The sequence below is a fragment of the Gekko japonicus genome, unplaced genomic scaffold (genome assembly GCF_001447785.1).
Source record: "Gekko japonicus isolate JY-2015 unplaced genomic scaffold, Gekko_japonicus_V1.1 scaffold3540, whole genome shotgun sequence".
NCBI classification, from domain to species: Eukaryota; Metazoa; Chordata; class Lepidosauria; order Squamata; family Gekkonidae; genus Gekko; species Gekko japonicus.
Window position 1 is genome coordinate 128,393 of NW_015167642.1, and position 13,510 is coordinate 141,902.

Sequence of the window (13,510 nt, forward strand, 5' to 3'; positions counted from 1 at the left end):
TCATCCAGCCAGGTGCAAGTGGAGGAGTGGGGAATCAAACCCGGTTCTCCCAGATTGGAGTCCGCACACTTAACCACTACACCAAACTGGCTCTTAACCACTACACCAAACTGTGAGCTGCTTTGGGTTCCCCATGGGGGAGGAACGTGACGTATATGAATTAAATAAATGAAAATAAAATTTTTTAAAAAGAAATAAGACCGACAAGCGATTAGCTCTGAATTCCTTTCCCCCAAAAAGACAGCTGATTCAATACCAAAGCAGAAGAAGAAGAGAACATCAAATGACAGCCCTTCTGGAGAAATTCAAAAATACGATGTGAAATAAACATTCCCTTGATGAGGAACAGAGACCGAGAACGGTTAAAAGATTCTTCTGTTTTTAATCACTTCACGAGAAATGATGCAATTCCCGCTCTCAAATTAAAGGTCAGACATATTTCCCCTTTACAGCCCCATCCAATCTGGTTTTAACACAGTGTGAGAATTATTGTTACCGCATTATCTGGCTGCGTACTGCCACTGACACCATAGCATTTCCATTTGACATATTCCCCCACACGCACAGGGTTTTCTTCTGGGGGAATGCACCGGTACGGAGTTCCAGAACCTCTTAGATAAAATTATTTTTACAATGTTTAAAATTTTGTGAATTTTCAGTATGCAGATTGAAAACTTCATTTCCCTCTTGAGGGGTCCGGCACCTCTCCCCCCCCCAAAAAAAAACCCTGCCCCCACCAATGCTCCCTTTAAGCTGTGGAGTCTTGTGAGCAAAAATTCTACTTTGTGAGCTACTGGCATTACAGTCGTGAGCGAGCAATTTGGCTACTGCATGAATTAGTTTGCTCTGGAGTCATCCTTCCTGAGCGAAGATAAAAAACTGTGCACCGGAGGCTAAAAACCTGTGAGCTAGCTCACACTAACTCAGCTTAGGGTTGGCCATGGGTGCGCTATGCTTCCCAGGTGTTGCGGTGTGATCTAGGGTTGCCAAGTGGAAATTTCTTCTTACCGGGGGACTCCCGGTCTGTGGCTGGAGTGCACGCCGCACGCACGTCACCCGAAAGTGACGCGACCACGCCAGGCATGCTGGGGGCATGGCCACAATCATCCGAGGGAAAACTCTATGGTTTTCCCTCGGATGATTTTGACCCCGCCCCCAACGTCCCGGACGTGCTTATGTCACTTCCGTGTGACGTGCTTGCAGCGCGCACACGCGCGAAGACTCCCGGAGCAAGCCGGGACTCCCCTGCTCCAGGAGAGGTGAGTACTTGGCAACCCTACTGCTGAGGTCCTTCGCCAGTGACACGGGCTGGATTGCAGGCAGGGCGAGAGAGGGATAGTCCAGCTCCAGTCTAAGGTCAAAAGCCGAGAGAGCAGGAAACCAAAACACCAAGTCCAAAGTACAAACCGTAAGCGTAGTCGTTAAGCCAGAGCCCAGGGGGTCAGGAGCCAAAACCAGAGCACGAATCAAGAGCGTTGTCGCCAGAGCCGGAGTCAAGGAGCCGAGAGTTCAAAGTGAGAAACAGGAATCGGGAACACGGGCGAGGTGGGTGCAGAGTGTAGTCAAGCTGACTAGTTGCTAGCACAAGGGATTGATCGAGAATGTGGAGCTAAATATCCCTCCGGGTTGTTGTCAATTACCGGCCAATGCATGTGTCCCGGCTCCTCTTAGAACTCAGGGCTGAGAGATCGCCGGCTGCGCAGGTGCGCCTCTTGCTGTCGGGATGCCAAGTCCCACCGGTGCTGATCTCGCAAACGGGCCACCGGTGGGGGCGAATCAGGGGGGCTGTTTGACGTGTGTCGTTCCGCCTCAGCTGTTGCCGGAGCAGCCTCTGCGGCTTCATTGGGGCCAGGTGTAGATTCTGCCGGAATTGGGAGCTCAGGACAGCCAGTTCTATTTTCATTCTCATAATTTCTGCCTCCTGACTAGGATTCTCCTCAGCTGATGTTTCCTCTCCCTCACCTCCATGTGCCTCCCTAGGTCTATGTGGCGGTGACATTTCTGACAGGAATTCTGGGGTAATTCCTCACAAAAACTATAAAATATTTTCTTAAAATAGTTTTTACTTATGGTGGGGCAAGCCAGTCGAGGGTTTTTATTTTCGTTATCACGACGACGCCACTATGTGACTGAAGGTAAGCTGTGTGTATGGAAGAAATTACTTTTAAACAAGTTTTAAAAGTCAGAGCACCTTCTGGAAACGCTGAAGGGTTACTAGTAGATTTTTACATAACCTCACCCCCGACATTTTAAGGTTGGCTCTGCCTCGGGGGGCGGCCATTTTGAGAATGGTCCTGCCTAGGGTTGCCAAGTCTTACCTGGCTTTTAGTGGGCAGCTCCTGGGTCCGTCCTGGGATCTTCATGTGTGATGTCACCTGGAAGTGACATCATCACGCTGGGCACATCACACATTGACGCTCTAGCATTTTGGCCAAAAACTCTATGTTAACCACAGAGTTTCGGCCAAAATGCTAGAGTGTCGACGCGTGACGTGCATGGTGTAATGACTTCCAAGTGACGTAATCATGCTGATGTTTGGGTTCAACTGGGGGGGGGGGCGAAACAACATAGGTAATAAATATGTCAGAACTGGAGACTGATGTACCCTAAACTGTGAGAATTCAGTCATTAGATCCCATCCATCTCCTTTCTAACATGGAGGAAAACTTTAAAGCATCTTGTCTGTATAGAGTATTTTTCTTGTCCCCAGAATAGAGAATTTAAAGACCCAGAGTAATGTACTAGTTAGAGTGCTGGGTTATGCTCAAGGAGACCCAGGTTCCGATCTCCACAATGCTCCGGCCAGTCGCACACTTTCAGCCTAACCTACCTCACAGGGTTGTTGTGAGGATAAAAACGGAGAACTGTATGCCACTGCCCTTGGAGGATATGACGAAAAAATGGTGTACGGACAGTTCCGGGAAGCAGTGGGCGAAGAAACAAAGGCAGACCCCGAATCCGATGCCAGTGGCTGAAAAGCATCAACCGAGGGAGGCTTGGATTTTGTGCCCCGTTTGTGGGCCTTCTGGGTGACCATTGTGGGAAACAAACGGAAACAAACGACAAGAGGACCTTTGGGCCCGAACCAGCTCTCTTAAGTGTCAAAGTCAAGGGTGTCGAACTCATTTGTTATGAGGGCCGGATCTGACATAAATGAGGCCTTGTTGGGCCAGGCCATGTGTATCATAAAAGGTAATGCCAGGTAATGGAGATATAAACTTTATAAAGGACACAGACAAACACAAAGATTTTTTAAAACTTTAAATAAGAACATGCTTAAAACATAAGCACTCTTGCAATATTTTGTCTATTTAACAGTGTCTGATAACCGACACCTCTTGCTCTGAATTACTGCATCAACATGTCTGTGCAGTTGCAATCTTGAGTATGCTGTTCAGGTGTGTATCTGTAAGCTGCAAAACCTACGATGACGCAGCAGCAGCAGAACTGGAAGAAGAAGCAGAAGACAGCCAGTTCCACTGCGGCTGCGCAGGTGCGCCTCTTGCTGTCGGGATGCCAAGTCCCACCGGTGCTGATCTCGCAAACGGGCCACCGGTGGGGGCGAATCAGGGGGGCTGTTTGACGTGTGTCGTTCCGCCTCAGCTGTTGCCGGAGCAGCCTCTGCGGCTTCATTGGGGCCAGGTGTAGATTCTGCCGGAATTGGGAGCTCAGGACAGCCAGTTCTATTTTCATTCTCATAATTTCTGCCTCCTGACTAGGATTCTCCTCAGCTGATGTTTCCTCTCCCTCACCTCTATGTGCCTCCCTAGGTCTATGTGGCGGTGACATTTCTGACAGGAATTCTGGGGTAATTCCTCACAAATTTATAAAATATTTTCTTAAAATAGTTTTTACTTATGGTGGGGCAAGCCAGTCGAGGGTTTTTATTTTCGTTATCACGACGACGCCACTATGTGACTGAAGGTAAGCTGTGTGTATGGAAGAAATTACTTTTAAACAAGTTTTAAAAGTCAGAGCACCTTCTGGAAACGCTGAAGGGTTACTAGTAGATTTTTACATAACCTCACCCCCGACATTTTAAGGTTGGCTCTGCCTCGGGGGGCGGCCATTTTGAGAATGGTCCTGCCTAGGGTTGCCAAGTCTTACCTGGCTTTTAGTGGGCAGCTCCTGGGTCCGTCCTGGGATCTTCATGTGTGATGTCACCTGGAAGTGACATCATCACACTGGGCACATCACACATTGACGCTCTAGCATTTTGGCCAAAAACTCTATGTTAACCACAGAGTTTCGGCCAAAATGCTAGAGTGTCGACATGTGTTCCCTCTAAGCTAAGTTAGTGTGAGCTAGCTCAGTTTTTTAGCCACCGGCTCACACATTTTTGCCTTAGCTCAGGAAGGATGATTCCAGAGCAAACTAAGTTATTCAGTAGCCAATTCACCTGCTCACAACTTTAATGCGGGTAGCTCACAAAGTAGAATTTTTGCTCACAGGACTCTACAACTTAGAGGGAACATTGGCTGGCACTCCTGTCTCTTGCCCCTCCCCGTGAGGCAGTGGCACAACTGGAAGTTTTAGCACTGTCTAATTAGATTAAACATTGTGTTTTATTGAGGAATTTCAGACAGGTGATATATTCCGGAAGAGGAACGGTTCCCAAACGGTTTCTGGTCTGTCATTTCAGATAGAACCGTTGAGAACCGGTTCCCTTCCGGAATATATTTGTCATTTCATACACAATCGCTTCTGTCCCGTTTAGGAAATGGGGCTGAAGCGTTTTACCTGTCAACCGCTTCCAAGTACTCCTCAGTTTCCTCTCCCGGTTAACATGGAGGAAAACTTTAAAGCATCTTGTCTGTATAGAGTATTTTTCTTGTCCCCAGAATAGAGAATTTAAAGACCCAGAGTAATGTACTAGTTAGAGTGCTGGGTTATGCTCAAGGAGACCCAGGTTCAGATCTCCACAATGGATCTCCACAAGTCGCACACTTTCAGCCTAACCTACCTCACAGGGTTGTTGTGAGGATAAAAACGGAGAACTGTATGCCACTGCCCTTGGAGGACATGACGAAAAAATGGTGTACGGACAGTTCCGGGAAGCAGTGGGCGAAGAAACAAAGGCAGACCCTGAATCCGACGCCAGTGGCTAAAAAGCATCAACCGAGGGAGGCTTGGCTTTTGTGCCCCGTTTGTGGGCCTTCTGGGTGACCATTGTGGGAAACAAACGGAAACAAACGACAAGAGGACCTTTGGGCCCGAACCAGCTCTCTTAAGTGTCAAAGTCAAGGGTGTCGAACTCATTTGTTATGAGGGCCGGATCTGACATAAATGAGACCTTGTTGGGCCGGGCCATGTGTGTCATAAAAGGTAATGCCAGGTAATGGAGATATAAACTTTATAAAGGACACAGACAAACACAAAGATTTTTTAAAACTTTAAATAAGAACATGCTTAAAACATAAGCACTCTTGCAATATTTTGTCTATTTAACAGTGTCTGATAACCGACACCTCTTGCTCTGAATTACTGCATCAACATGTCTGTGCAGTTGCAATCTTGAGTATGCTGTTCAGGTGTGTATCTGTAAGCTGCAAAACCTACGATGACGCAGCAGCAGCAGAACTGGAAGAAGAAGCAGAAGACAGCCAGTTCCACTGTGGGCCTGACAGAAGCCCTCCCGGGGCCTGATTTGGCCCCTGGGCCACATATTTGACACCCCAGGTCTAAGTGATTACTGCAGTCCCTAAGTGGTTACACACACATCCTCAACACTTTTAAGTACCGACCTGCTTCAATATGCTCTAACTGCAAGACGAAGCTGGGAAGCTTTATTGCCTTTCCCCGGGGAATAACTTCAGGCCATGCCAACCAGTCAGTCGGAAGAGTATGGACCATTTGGAGAGGATTCAGGAAGATAAATAAATTTAATAATAACAAGAGTAATAATAGTAGTAATTTGGTCACAAGCCCAGCTTTCATGGCGAGACCTTTGACGTGGTCAGAAGCCGCGTCATCCCTGACGACAAAGCGAAGGAAAGAATAGAAAAGGGTGCATCTGAGCTGAGGTTGACTGAGTCATCCAGAAAACAAACATGTTTGTGAAGCCGGCTAAAGTCAGCAACCCACGCTGGAGTAAGCGCGGCTGGAGGGATCCGGCAGTTCCGTCGCAACGGCATTTCCCTTGCCCTCCTATCAAGCCTCCATCCATCTTGTTCTTAAACTTCTGATAGCGAAGGACGACGGTTTTATCCAGAGCTGAATGGGAGGCACAGTCCGCCCTCCGCAGCTCAAAGAGTTTAATCGTACAATTGAGCCAGATAAGAGGCGAGACCCACTGGGAACGGTTTTTCGCAAGAGTAGGGTTTGTTCTCAGCCTTCCCCCGCCCCCCGCACAGCCAACCGGCACAGCCCCGGACTTTGGGCCAGGGATTAGCAAAAGAAAAGGGCAAATGGGGAATGAAGAGAGAGAGAGTCAGGGAAGAAAAGGAACAGAAAGAAGGAAAGAGGCAGGATGAAGGCTTAGAAAATTAGAATGAAGGAAAACACAGAGGAGGGGGAAAGAAAAGAAAATGCCTTGAAAAGAACGGGTGAAGAACAGGACAATCCTAGATCCAATGATATTGGGGATAAATATATAGAGCAGACAGCAGAGGTCCATCAGTTCTGTCTGGGGCAGTGATGCTCTGTATTCTTGGTGCTTGGGGGGGGGGGCAACAGTGCATAAATAACATCTACACCAGCTGAATAGTGACCTTGGAAGTACAAGTCTCTCTTCCAAACGATGCAGTCACCGGCTCATGATGCAGAGAAGAGTTTCCAACAGAAAACACAAAGAGGTAGGCCCAGGCTCAAGCATAGCCGCAGCGCGTGAACCGAAGGAGCAACAACGGCATGCCTAGGTTGCTTCCCCATTTCTTAGGGCTTCATCAGGCCCCTTTCCTTAGTGGTGGAGCCCACTAAGCTCTGTTAAGATTCAAAATGACACGAAGTCTACAAGTACCAAACAGCTAGGAATCAGCCTGGAAGAGAGAGAGAACTGGGCTTCCCAGATAGGCTTCCCCAGGGGGCATTTTGCAGAAAAAGAGGTGCAAGAGCTCATTAGCATAATTCATTAGCATAACTTATTTGCATATGCCACACCCCCTGACATCACCGGAAGTGTGTCAGAAGGCAACACCCACCACTCAGGCTCCACTGGACTGTTTTGGATTGCTAGCTATTGGGGGGGGGGAAATCTGCAGATCTGTCCTGGCAGAGGAGGGAGAGCTTGTACCTGAATAAAACTTGGTCTTAAAGGTGCCACTGGACTGTTTGGGGCTGGGGAGCTGGGGGGGGGGCTTTGCAGCTTACCTGGCTGCTTCTTGCTCTGACTGAGGGCTGCTGGGAGCAGGGGGTGGGGCTTGTTGCATGTGCCCGCCCCCTGGGCCCCCTCCGCTCCTGTGCGCTCCTGCAGGAAATGACCCCTGAGGTGGAGGTCTGGAAATCTCCTAGAAAGATGAACTCCAGGTGACAGATATATCAGTTCCCCTGGAGGAAATGGCAGCTTCAGAGGGTAAACTCTACAGCATTATACCCTTCTGAGGTCACTCCCTTCCCCAAATCCTACCTTCCCCAGTCTCCACCACCAAATCTCCTGGAATTTCCCAGCCTGGAGTTGGCAACCCTAATTGGTGGCACTAAACTGCACCACTGGCGCCTTTAGAAAGTTCCTCACCGACTAAGAAAAGCACGAGGTTTCTGCCCAGAGGGATGTTTAGATTAGGGGCAGCACATCAGCGGAGAACGCATTTCCCATTTCCAGAAATAGTAAAACGGCTCTCAGTGCTTGGTAAGGAGCCCTTCCCGAGTTGCCCAAGAAGGGGGGGGGCTAGTTCACCAGAATGCCACGACTGGGATGCATCCGGAGCAGTGCGACCACAGCAAAAGCGTTGCTGTGCCCCAGCCGTCAACTTTGGCACCTCTGGAAACTGCCCTGCCCTCTTCGACGTGTGTGTCCATTGTCACCAAGTCGTAGCTGACTTATGGCGAACCCATAGGGTTTTCAAGGCAAGAGATGTTCAGAGGTGGTTTGCCGTTGCCAGAGGTCATTTTGTAGAAAAAGAGGTGCAAGAGCTTATTAGCATAACTCATTTGCATATGCCACACCCCCTGACATCACTGGAAGTGTGTCAGAAGGCAACACCCACCGCTCAGGCTCCACTGGACTGTTTTGGATTGCTAGCTATTGGGGGGGGGGAACATGCAGATCTGTCCTCGCAGAGGAGGGAGAGCTTGTACCTGAATAAAACTTGGTCTTAAAGGTGCCACTGGACTGTTTTGGACTGGGCGACCGGAGGGGGGGCTCTGCTTCTTGCTCTACTGAGGGCTGCTGGGAGCAGGGGGTGGGGCTTGTTGCATGTGCCCGCCCCCTGGGCTCTATACTGCCGGAGCTCCGCTCCTGTGCGCTCCTGCAGGAAATGACCCCTGGCCATTGCCTGCCTCTGCGTAGCGACCCCTGACCTCCTTGGCAGTCTACCCACCCAAGTACTAACCAGGACCAGCTGACCCTGCTCAGCTTCTGAGAGATGCTGAGATCAGGCTAGCCTCGGCTATCCTGGCCACAGCTGTTCTCTTTTATAGGGAAAGTAATTATCCAAGTAATAAAAAGTAGACACATCACCCTGACGACAAACGTCTGTATGGTCAAAGCAATGGTATTCCCAGTCGTAATGTATGGCTGTGAGAGTTGGACCATAAGGAACGCCGAGCGCCAAAGAATAGATGCTTTTGAATTATGGTGCTGGAGAAGACTCTGGAGAGTCCCTTGGACTGCCAGGAGATCAGATCAATCGATCCTGAAGGAAATCAACCCTGACTGTTCCCTGGAAGGCCAGATCCTGAAGCTGAAGCTCAAAGACTTTGGCCACCAAATGAGAAGGGAGCACTCACTGGAGAAGACCCCGATGCTGGGAAAGACTGAAGGTCAAAGAAGAAGGGAATGGCAAAAGAGTGTTGTCTATGCAATGAACATGGAAGTTGAGCAAACTCCGGAGTACGGCGGAAGACAGGAGGGCCTGGCGTTATGTGGTCCGTGGGGTCGCGAAGAGTCGGACTCGACTGTGCGACTGAACAACAACAACAGTTATCCAAGGCGAATGACAAACTGGCTGGCAGCACTTCGGCTCCCTCCTCCTACACGTACACGTGGATGCAAAGGAAGGGACTCAGAATTCATCCGAAGTTGCTCACCACAAGATTTGCCGCAAGTTAAGAAGGGTCTGGTTTTCCCTTTCGCAGCCCAGAACTGGCATGATGTGGGACTCAGAGGGACTTTTAGCATTCGATTCCAGATGGCCACAAAGGAATTTCCACCAGAATAACAACCTGACTCTCTTAAAAGAAAAGAAATTTTGACCCCTTTGGTTTGACGGGAGGGGAAGCGCCTGACACAATCTCGTCATCATCTTTTCTGTCTTTGTTTCGAACCCCCTAAGTAATGGTTGTGTATCTACATATTCTGTTTAGGTGGAGTTCGGTATAAGTCAGTAGATGCCTTTGACTATGTTGGATCAGGCCGATGGCCCATCCAGTCCAACACTCTGTCACACAGTGGCCAAAAATACCAGGTGCCATCAGGAGGTCCACCAGTGGGGCCAGGACACTAGAAGCCCTCCCACTGTTGCCCCCCCCAAGCACCAAGAAGACAGAGCATCACTGCCCCAGACAGTGTTCCATCTATACCTTGTGGCTAAGAGCCACTGATGGATCTCTGCCCCAAACCCTCTTGAAACTGTCTATGCCGATAGCCACCACCACTTCCTGTGGCAGTGTCGTGAATTCCACATGTTAATAATTAGTCCTATAATATACTGTTAGTATAAAGTAGTAAGACTGAAAAGAAACCGTGTTCTTCATTATTTTCAGTTCTCTTTATCTGTTCTTTGCAATAAACAATGCCTCCCAGATGTTTGCCCAAAACCCTCTTGAAACTGTCTATGCCTGTAGCCGCCGCCACTTCCTGTGGCAGTGTCGTGAATTCCACATGTTAATAATTAGTCCTATAATGTACTGTTAGTATAAAGTAATAATCATCATTTTCTGTTCTCTTTATCTGTTCTTTGCAATAAACAGTGCCTCTCTGCATCTGCATCCATCCCTAGCTAGATAGGATAGAAACTGGCACTGTCTCTAAGCTGCACTATCCAGTATGAATTTCCTAAATACAGTCGTTCTTATTTTCTTTTAATCTGACAAGTGGCTCTGTGTAACTTTGTAGTCTTACAAGCATACGCTGAACAAAGGAGCCCTGCTGTGTTCTGAGCCTTTAGTGCGCTCTGCAAATTTTAACAAGGGATCTGGACTAACGTAGAAGAAGAAGAGGAGGAGGAGGAGGAGGAGGAGGAGGAGGAAGAGATTGGATTTATACCCCACCCTTCACTATCCAAAGGAGTCTCAGAGCGGCTTACAATCTCCTTTCCCTTCCCCTCCCCACCACAGACACCCTGTGAGGTAAAAGAAGAAGAGATTGGATTTATACCCCGCCCTTCACTACCCAAAGGAGTCTCAGAGCGGTTTACAAACCCCTTCCCCTTCCCCTCCCCACAACAGACACCCTGTGAGGTAGGTGAGGCTGAGAGAGCTCTTTTGAGAACTGCTTGTGAGAGAACAGCTCTGAGAGAACTTGTGACTGACCCAAGGTCATGCCACGTGGAGGAGTGGGGAATCAAACCCGGTTCTCCCAGATTAGAGTCTGTGCTCCTAGCCATTGCACCATACTGGCTCTCAATACATGTTGACTTCACAAATAAAACTCAGGACCAGTACCTGGATGAACATAAGGTTTAAGTTGCACCTTCTGCTGTAGAATGGAACAAGTGTACACAGAAAAAAATAATGTGTACCCTGTACAGGGATTGTACATGCTATCACTGTAATTTGGAGTATCTCCAAGTTAGGTCCTTATATTGTGTAAAACAGTAAAAATTATCCAACTACTGAGGAGCCTACCTGCCATGTCTCTGTCTGAACCCCTGTTCTGGGTGTGCCTCCTGAGTGGAAGCTGGAACTAAACTTGCATAGAGCCGCTATATGAAGAGAACTTTAAGTCTTCAGGAACCAAGAATTCTACTGACCTGAAGTACCATTGGTGTATTGAGTAGACTTTGGAATTCGTAATTTGCATTCTAATCCTTGTGACTCATGAATGTGGGTCTTTTCCTATTTGCACAATTTATTTATATGCATTTCGAGATTTGTATTAAGATTGTTTTGTGTGTTTGTGATTGCTGATTACGCAGATAATTTGCAAGCGTTGTATTTAGCATCTGAGTATTTTTGGAGATTTAATTATAACGGAGGATTTCCCCCTTTTCTTGTATTAACTTCCAGGTGGGGGCTAGAGTTCTTGGAAATACCACAGATCTCTGGACTACAGAGATCAGTTTCCCTTGAGGGATGGTAATTCAATGTTCCCGCTAAGCTGTGGAGTCTTGTGAGCAAAAATCCTACTTTGTGAGCTGCTGGCATTAAAGTTGTGAGTGAGCGATTTGGCCACTGCATACATTAATTTGCTCTGGAGCCATCCCTCCTGAGCGAAGACAAAAATGTGTGTGCCGGAGGCTAAAAAACTGTGAGCTAGCTCACGCTGACTCAGCTTAGAGGGAACACTGGATGGTATTCAGGATGGAGTTTGGCTGGGGATCCTGGTGGTTTTTTGTCATCTTCTGGGCGTGGGACAGCAGTCACTGGGTGTGTGTTGGGGGGGGAGGTATTTGTGAATTTCCTGCATCGTGCAGGGGTTAGACTAGATGACCCTGGAGGTCCATTCCAATTCTATGATTCTATACCACAGAGCCTCCCCGAATACTGTTCCCCAATCTCCACGAATTGCCCTAGTCGGAGCTGGCCACATCAGCAGACACACAACATGTAACATCTTTCATCAGCAGGCAAATGACCTGTACATTATGAGTGACTGAATGGCCACTCATACAGAGATGTGGCACTCAGCAGAGGCGGACTGGAAAGAAAAGAGGCACGAGCAGTGATTCATTCAGGGACACAACGGCAGCCCTCTGTAAATGGGCTCATGGGAGCCTTGGTTCCCTCCCCCCCCCTGAATTTTTAAAGTGTTTTCTAACGCTGTAAATCAAGGGTATTTGTTTTGCCGTGACATGTTTTGACAATAAAATTTTGATTGGTGATCCGTACTTGATGCCTGGCTTGCCTTGTGTATTTGGAAAAGCGCACAGATCGGCGCTGAATTCTGTCCGTCTCTTGTCAACATCCAAATCCCGGGAATCAACCAATATTTATAAAAGCCACGCTCTAAAGCCATAACATGTCTCTGCCAGGAGGAGAGGCAACAAAACACACAGCCCATTAGCTTAGGGTTTCAAGTCGACCCGACTGACTGATGCAGATAATTTTTTTTTTCTTTTCAAAAAGAGAAATGTTTATAAGCCAGGCTAAGGGTTTGTTGGAAAGGGACTTCCAAATATGTAGAGGTTTGAAAGCCAGGCAGACAGAGAAAGATTGCAATGAGAAAAAAAAAATTTAGCTGGAAGGGGGAAAGGAGGATGTCTTCTGATGCAAAGGACAAGCCGATCTGAGGGCAGCAGAAATTGAAGACGAGGCAGAAAGTTATCAGAGGGCTGTTTTTCAGGGACCGGCCCTTGGAAAACACGGCTGCATGGGAAGCAGGCTAATTTCCTAATTTTAAAAAAATCTCCCAAAGAGGCCCCTCTGATCTGCAAATCTTTCAGTGGCAGGGAACACACTCTGTGCATGCTCAGAGGCACACCCCGTAGGGGAGAACCTGACACAGCTTTGCAGATGCTGGGATTGAAACAACGTCTTGGGATTCGGCCATGATGATCCCCTGACTCCTGCAGAGCACAGCCTAAATACTTCCTTCCCAAACGAAAGCAGCACCAAATTTTCCTGTGGCCCCCAAGTCCAGAATATACTTTCCGCTGGCTCTTTTGCACAGATCTCTATGAGCGCCAAGCAAACGGCAACACCCTCTTTCCAGGGCTGGATTTCTAGCAAAAGGCAGAGCAGCAAAAGGCACACTGGATGTTGTTGAACCCAGATCCTTGTTAGGTTGTTATGAGAGAAAAATACTCTGCATTCACTCAGAGGCACTTCATTCCTAAGATTCCACCTTGAGCCCCGCCTGTTCCTGACGCTTTCCCAAAGGCTGGATTTTGAAATTGTTTCCAAAGAAAGAAAGCGAGGTTCCCTTTAAGAGGAAAGGGGAAAAAATGTTTGCGGAAAACCAAAAAGGGGAAGAATGCGGTAAGTCCAGTTTGGGATTCTTGGCCCCCTTACACACATCTGCTGCTAAAAGTGCAGAACGGAGCATGAAAGCAAGGCTCCGTTTTGACACTACACTCTGCACATGGACCGGGGCCCTCGCTTCATTTAATAAAGCGACACACTGAATTGGAAGACACGATTCAGTCGGGTTCCGGAACCAAAGGACAGATCGGTCTTCAATTTGTTTCACAGAACTGAGTCCATCGTGAACGAAGAAAGGCAGTATAAAGGCATTTTGACAAAGCATTCCTGG

The 13,510-nt window shown here is 48.1% G+C and overlaps 1 protein-coding gene across 1 annotated transcript in view; it reads right to left on the bottom strand.

Annotated features, from left to right (window-relative positions):
• The window catches only part of TBXA2R (thromboxane A2 receptor), a 51,846-nt gene that overhangs the window by 37,512 nt on the left and 824 nt on the right, over positions 1-13,510 (bottom strand). The window lies entirely within an intron of this gene.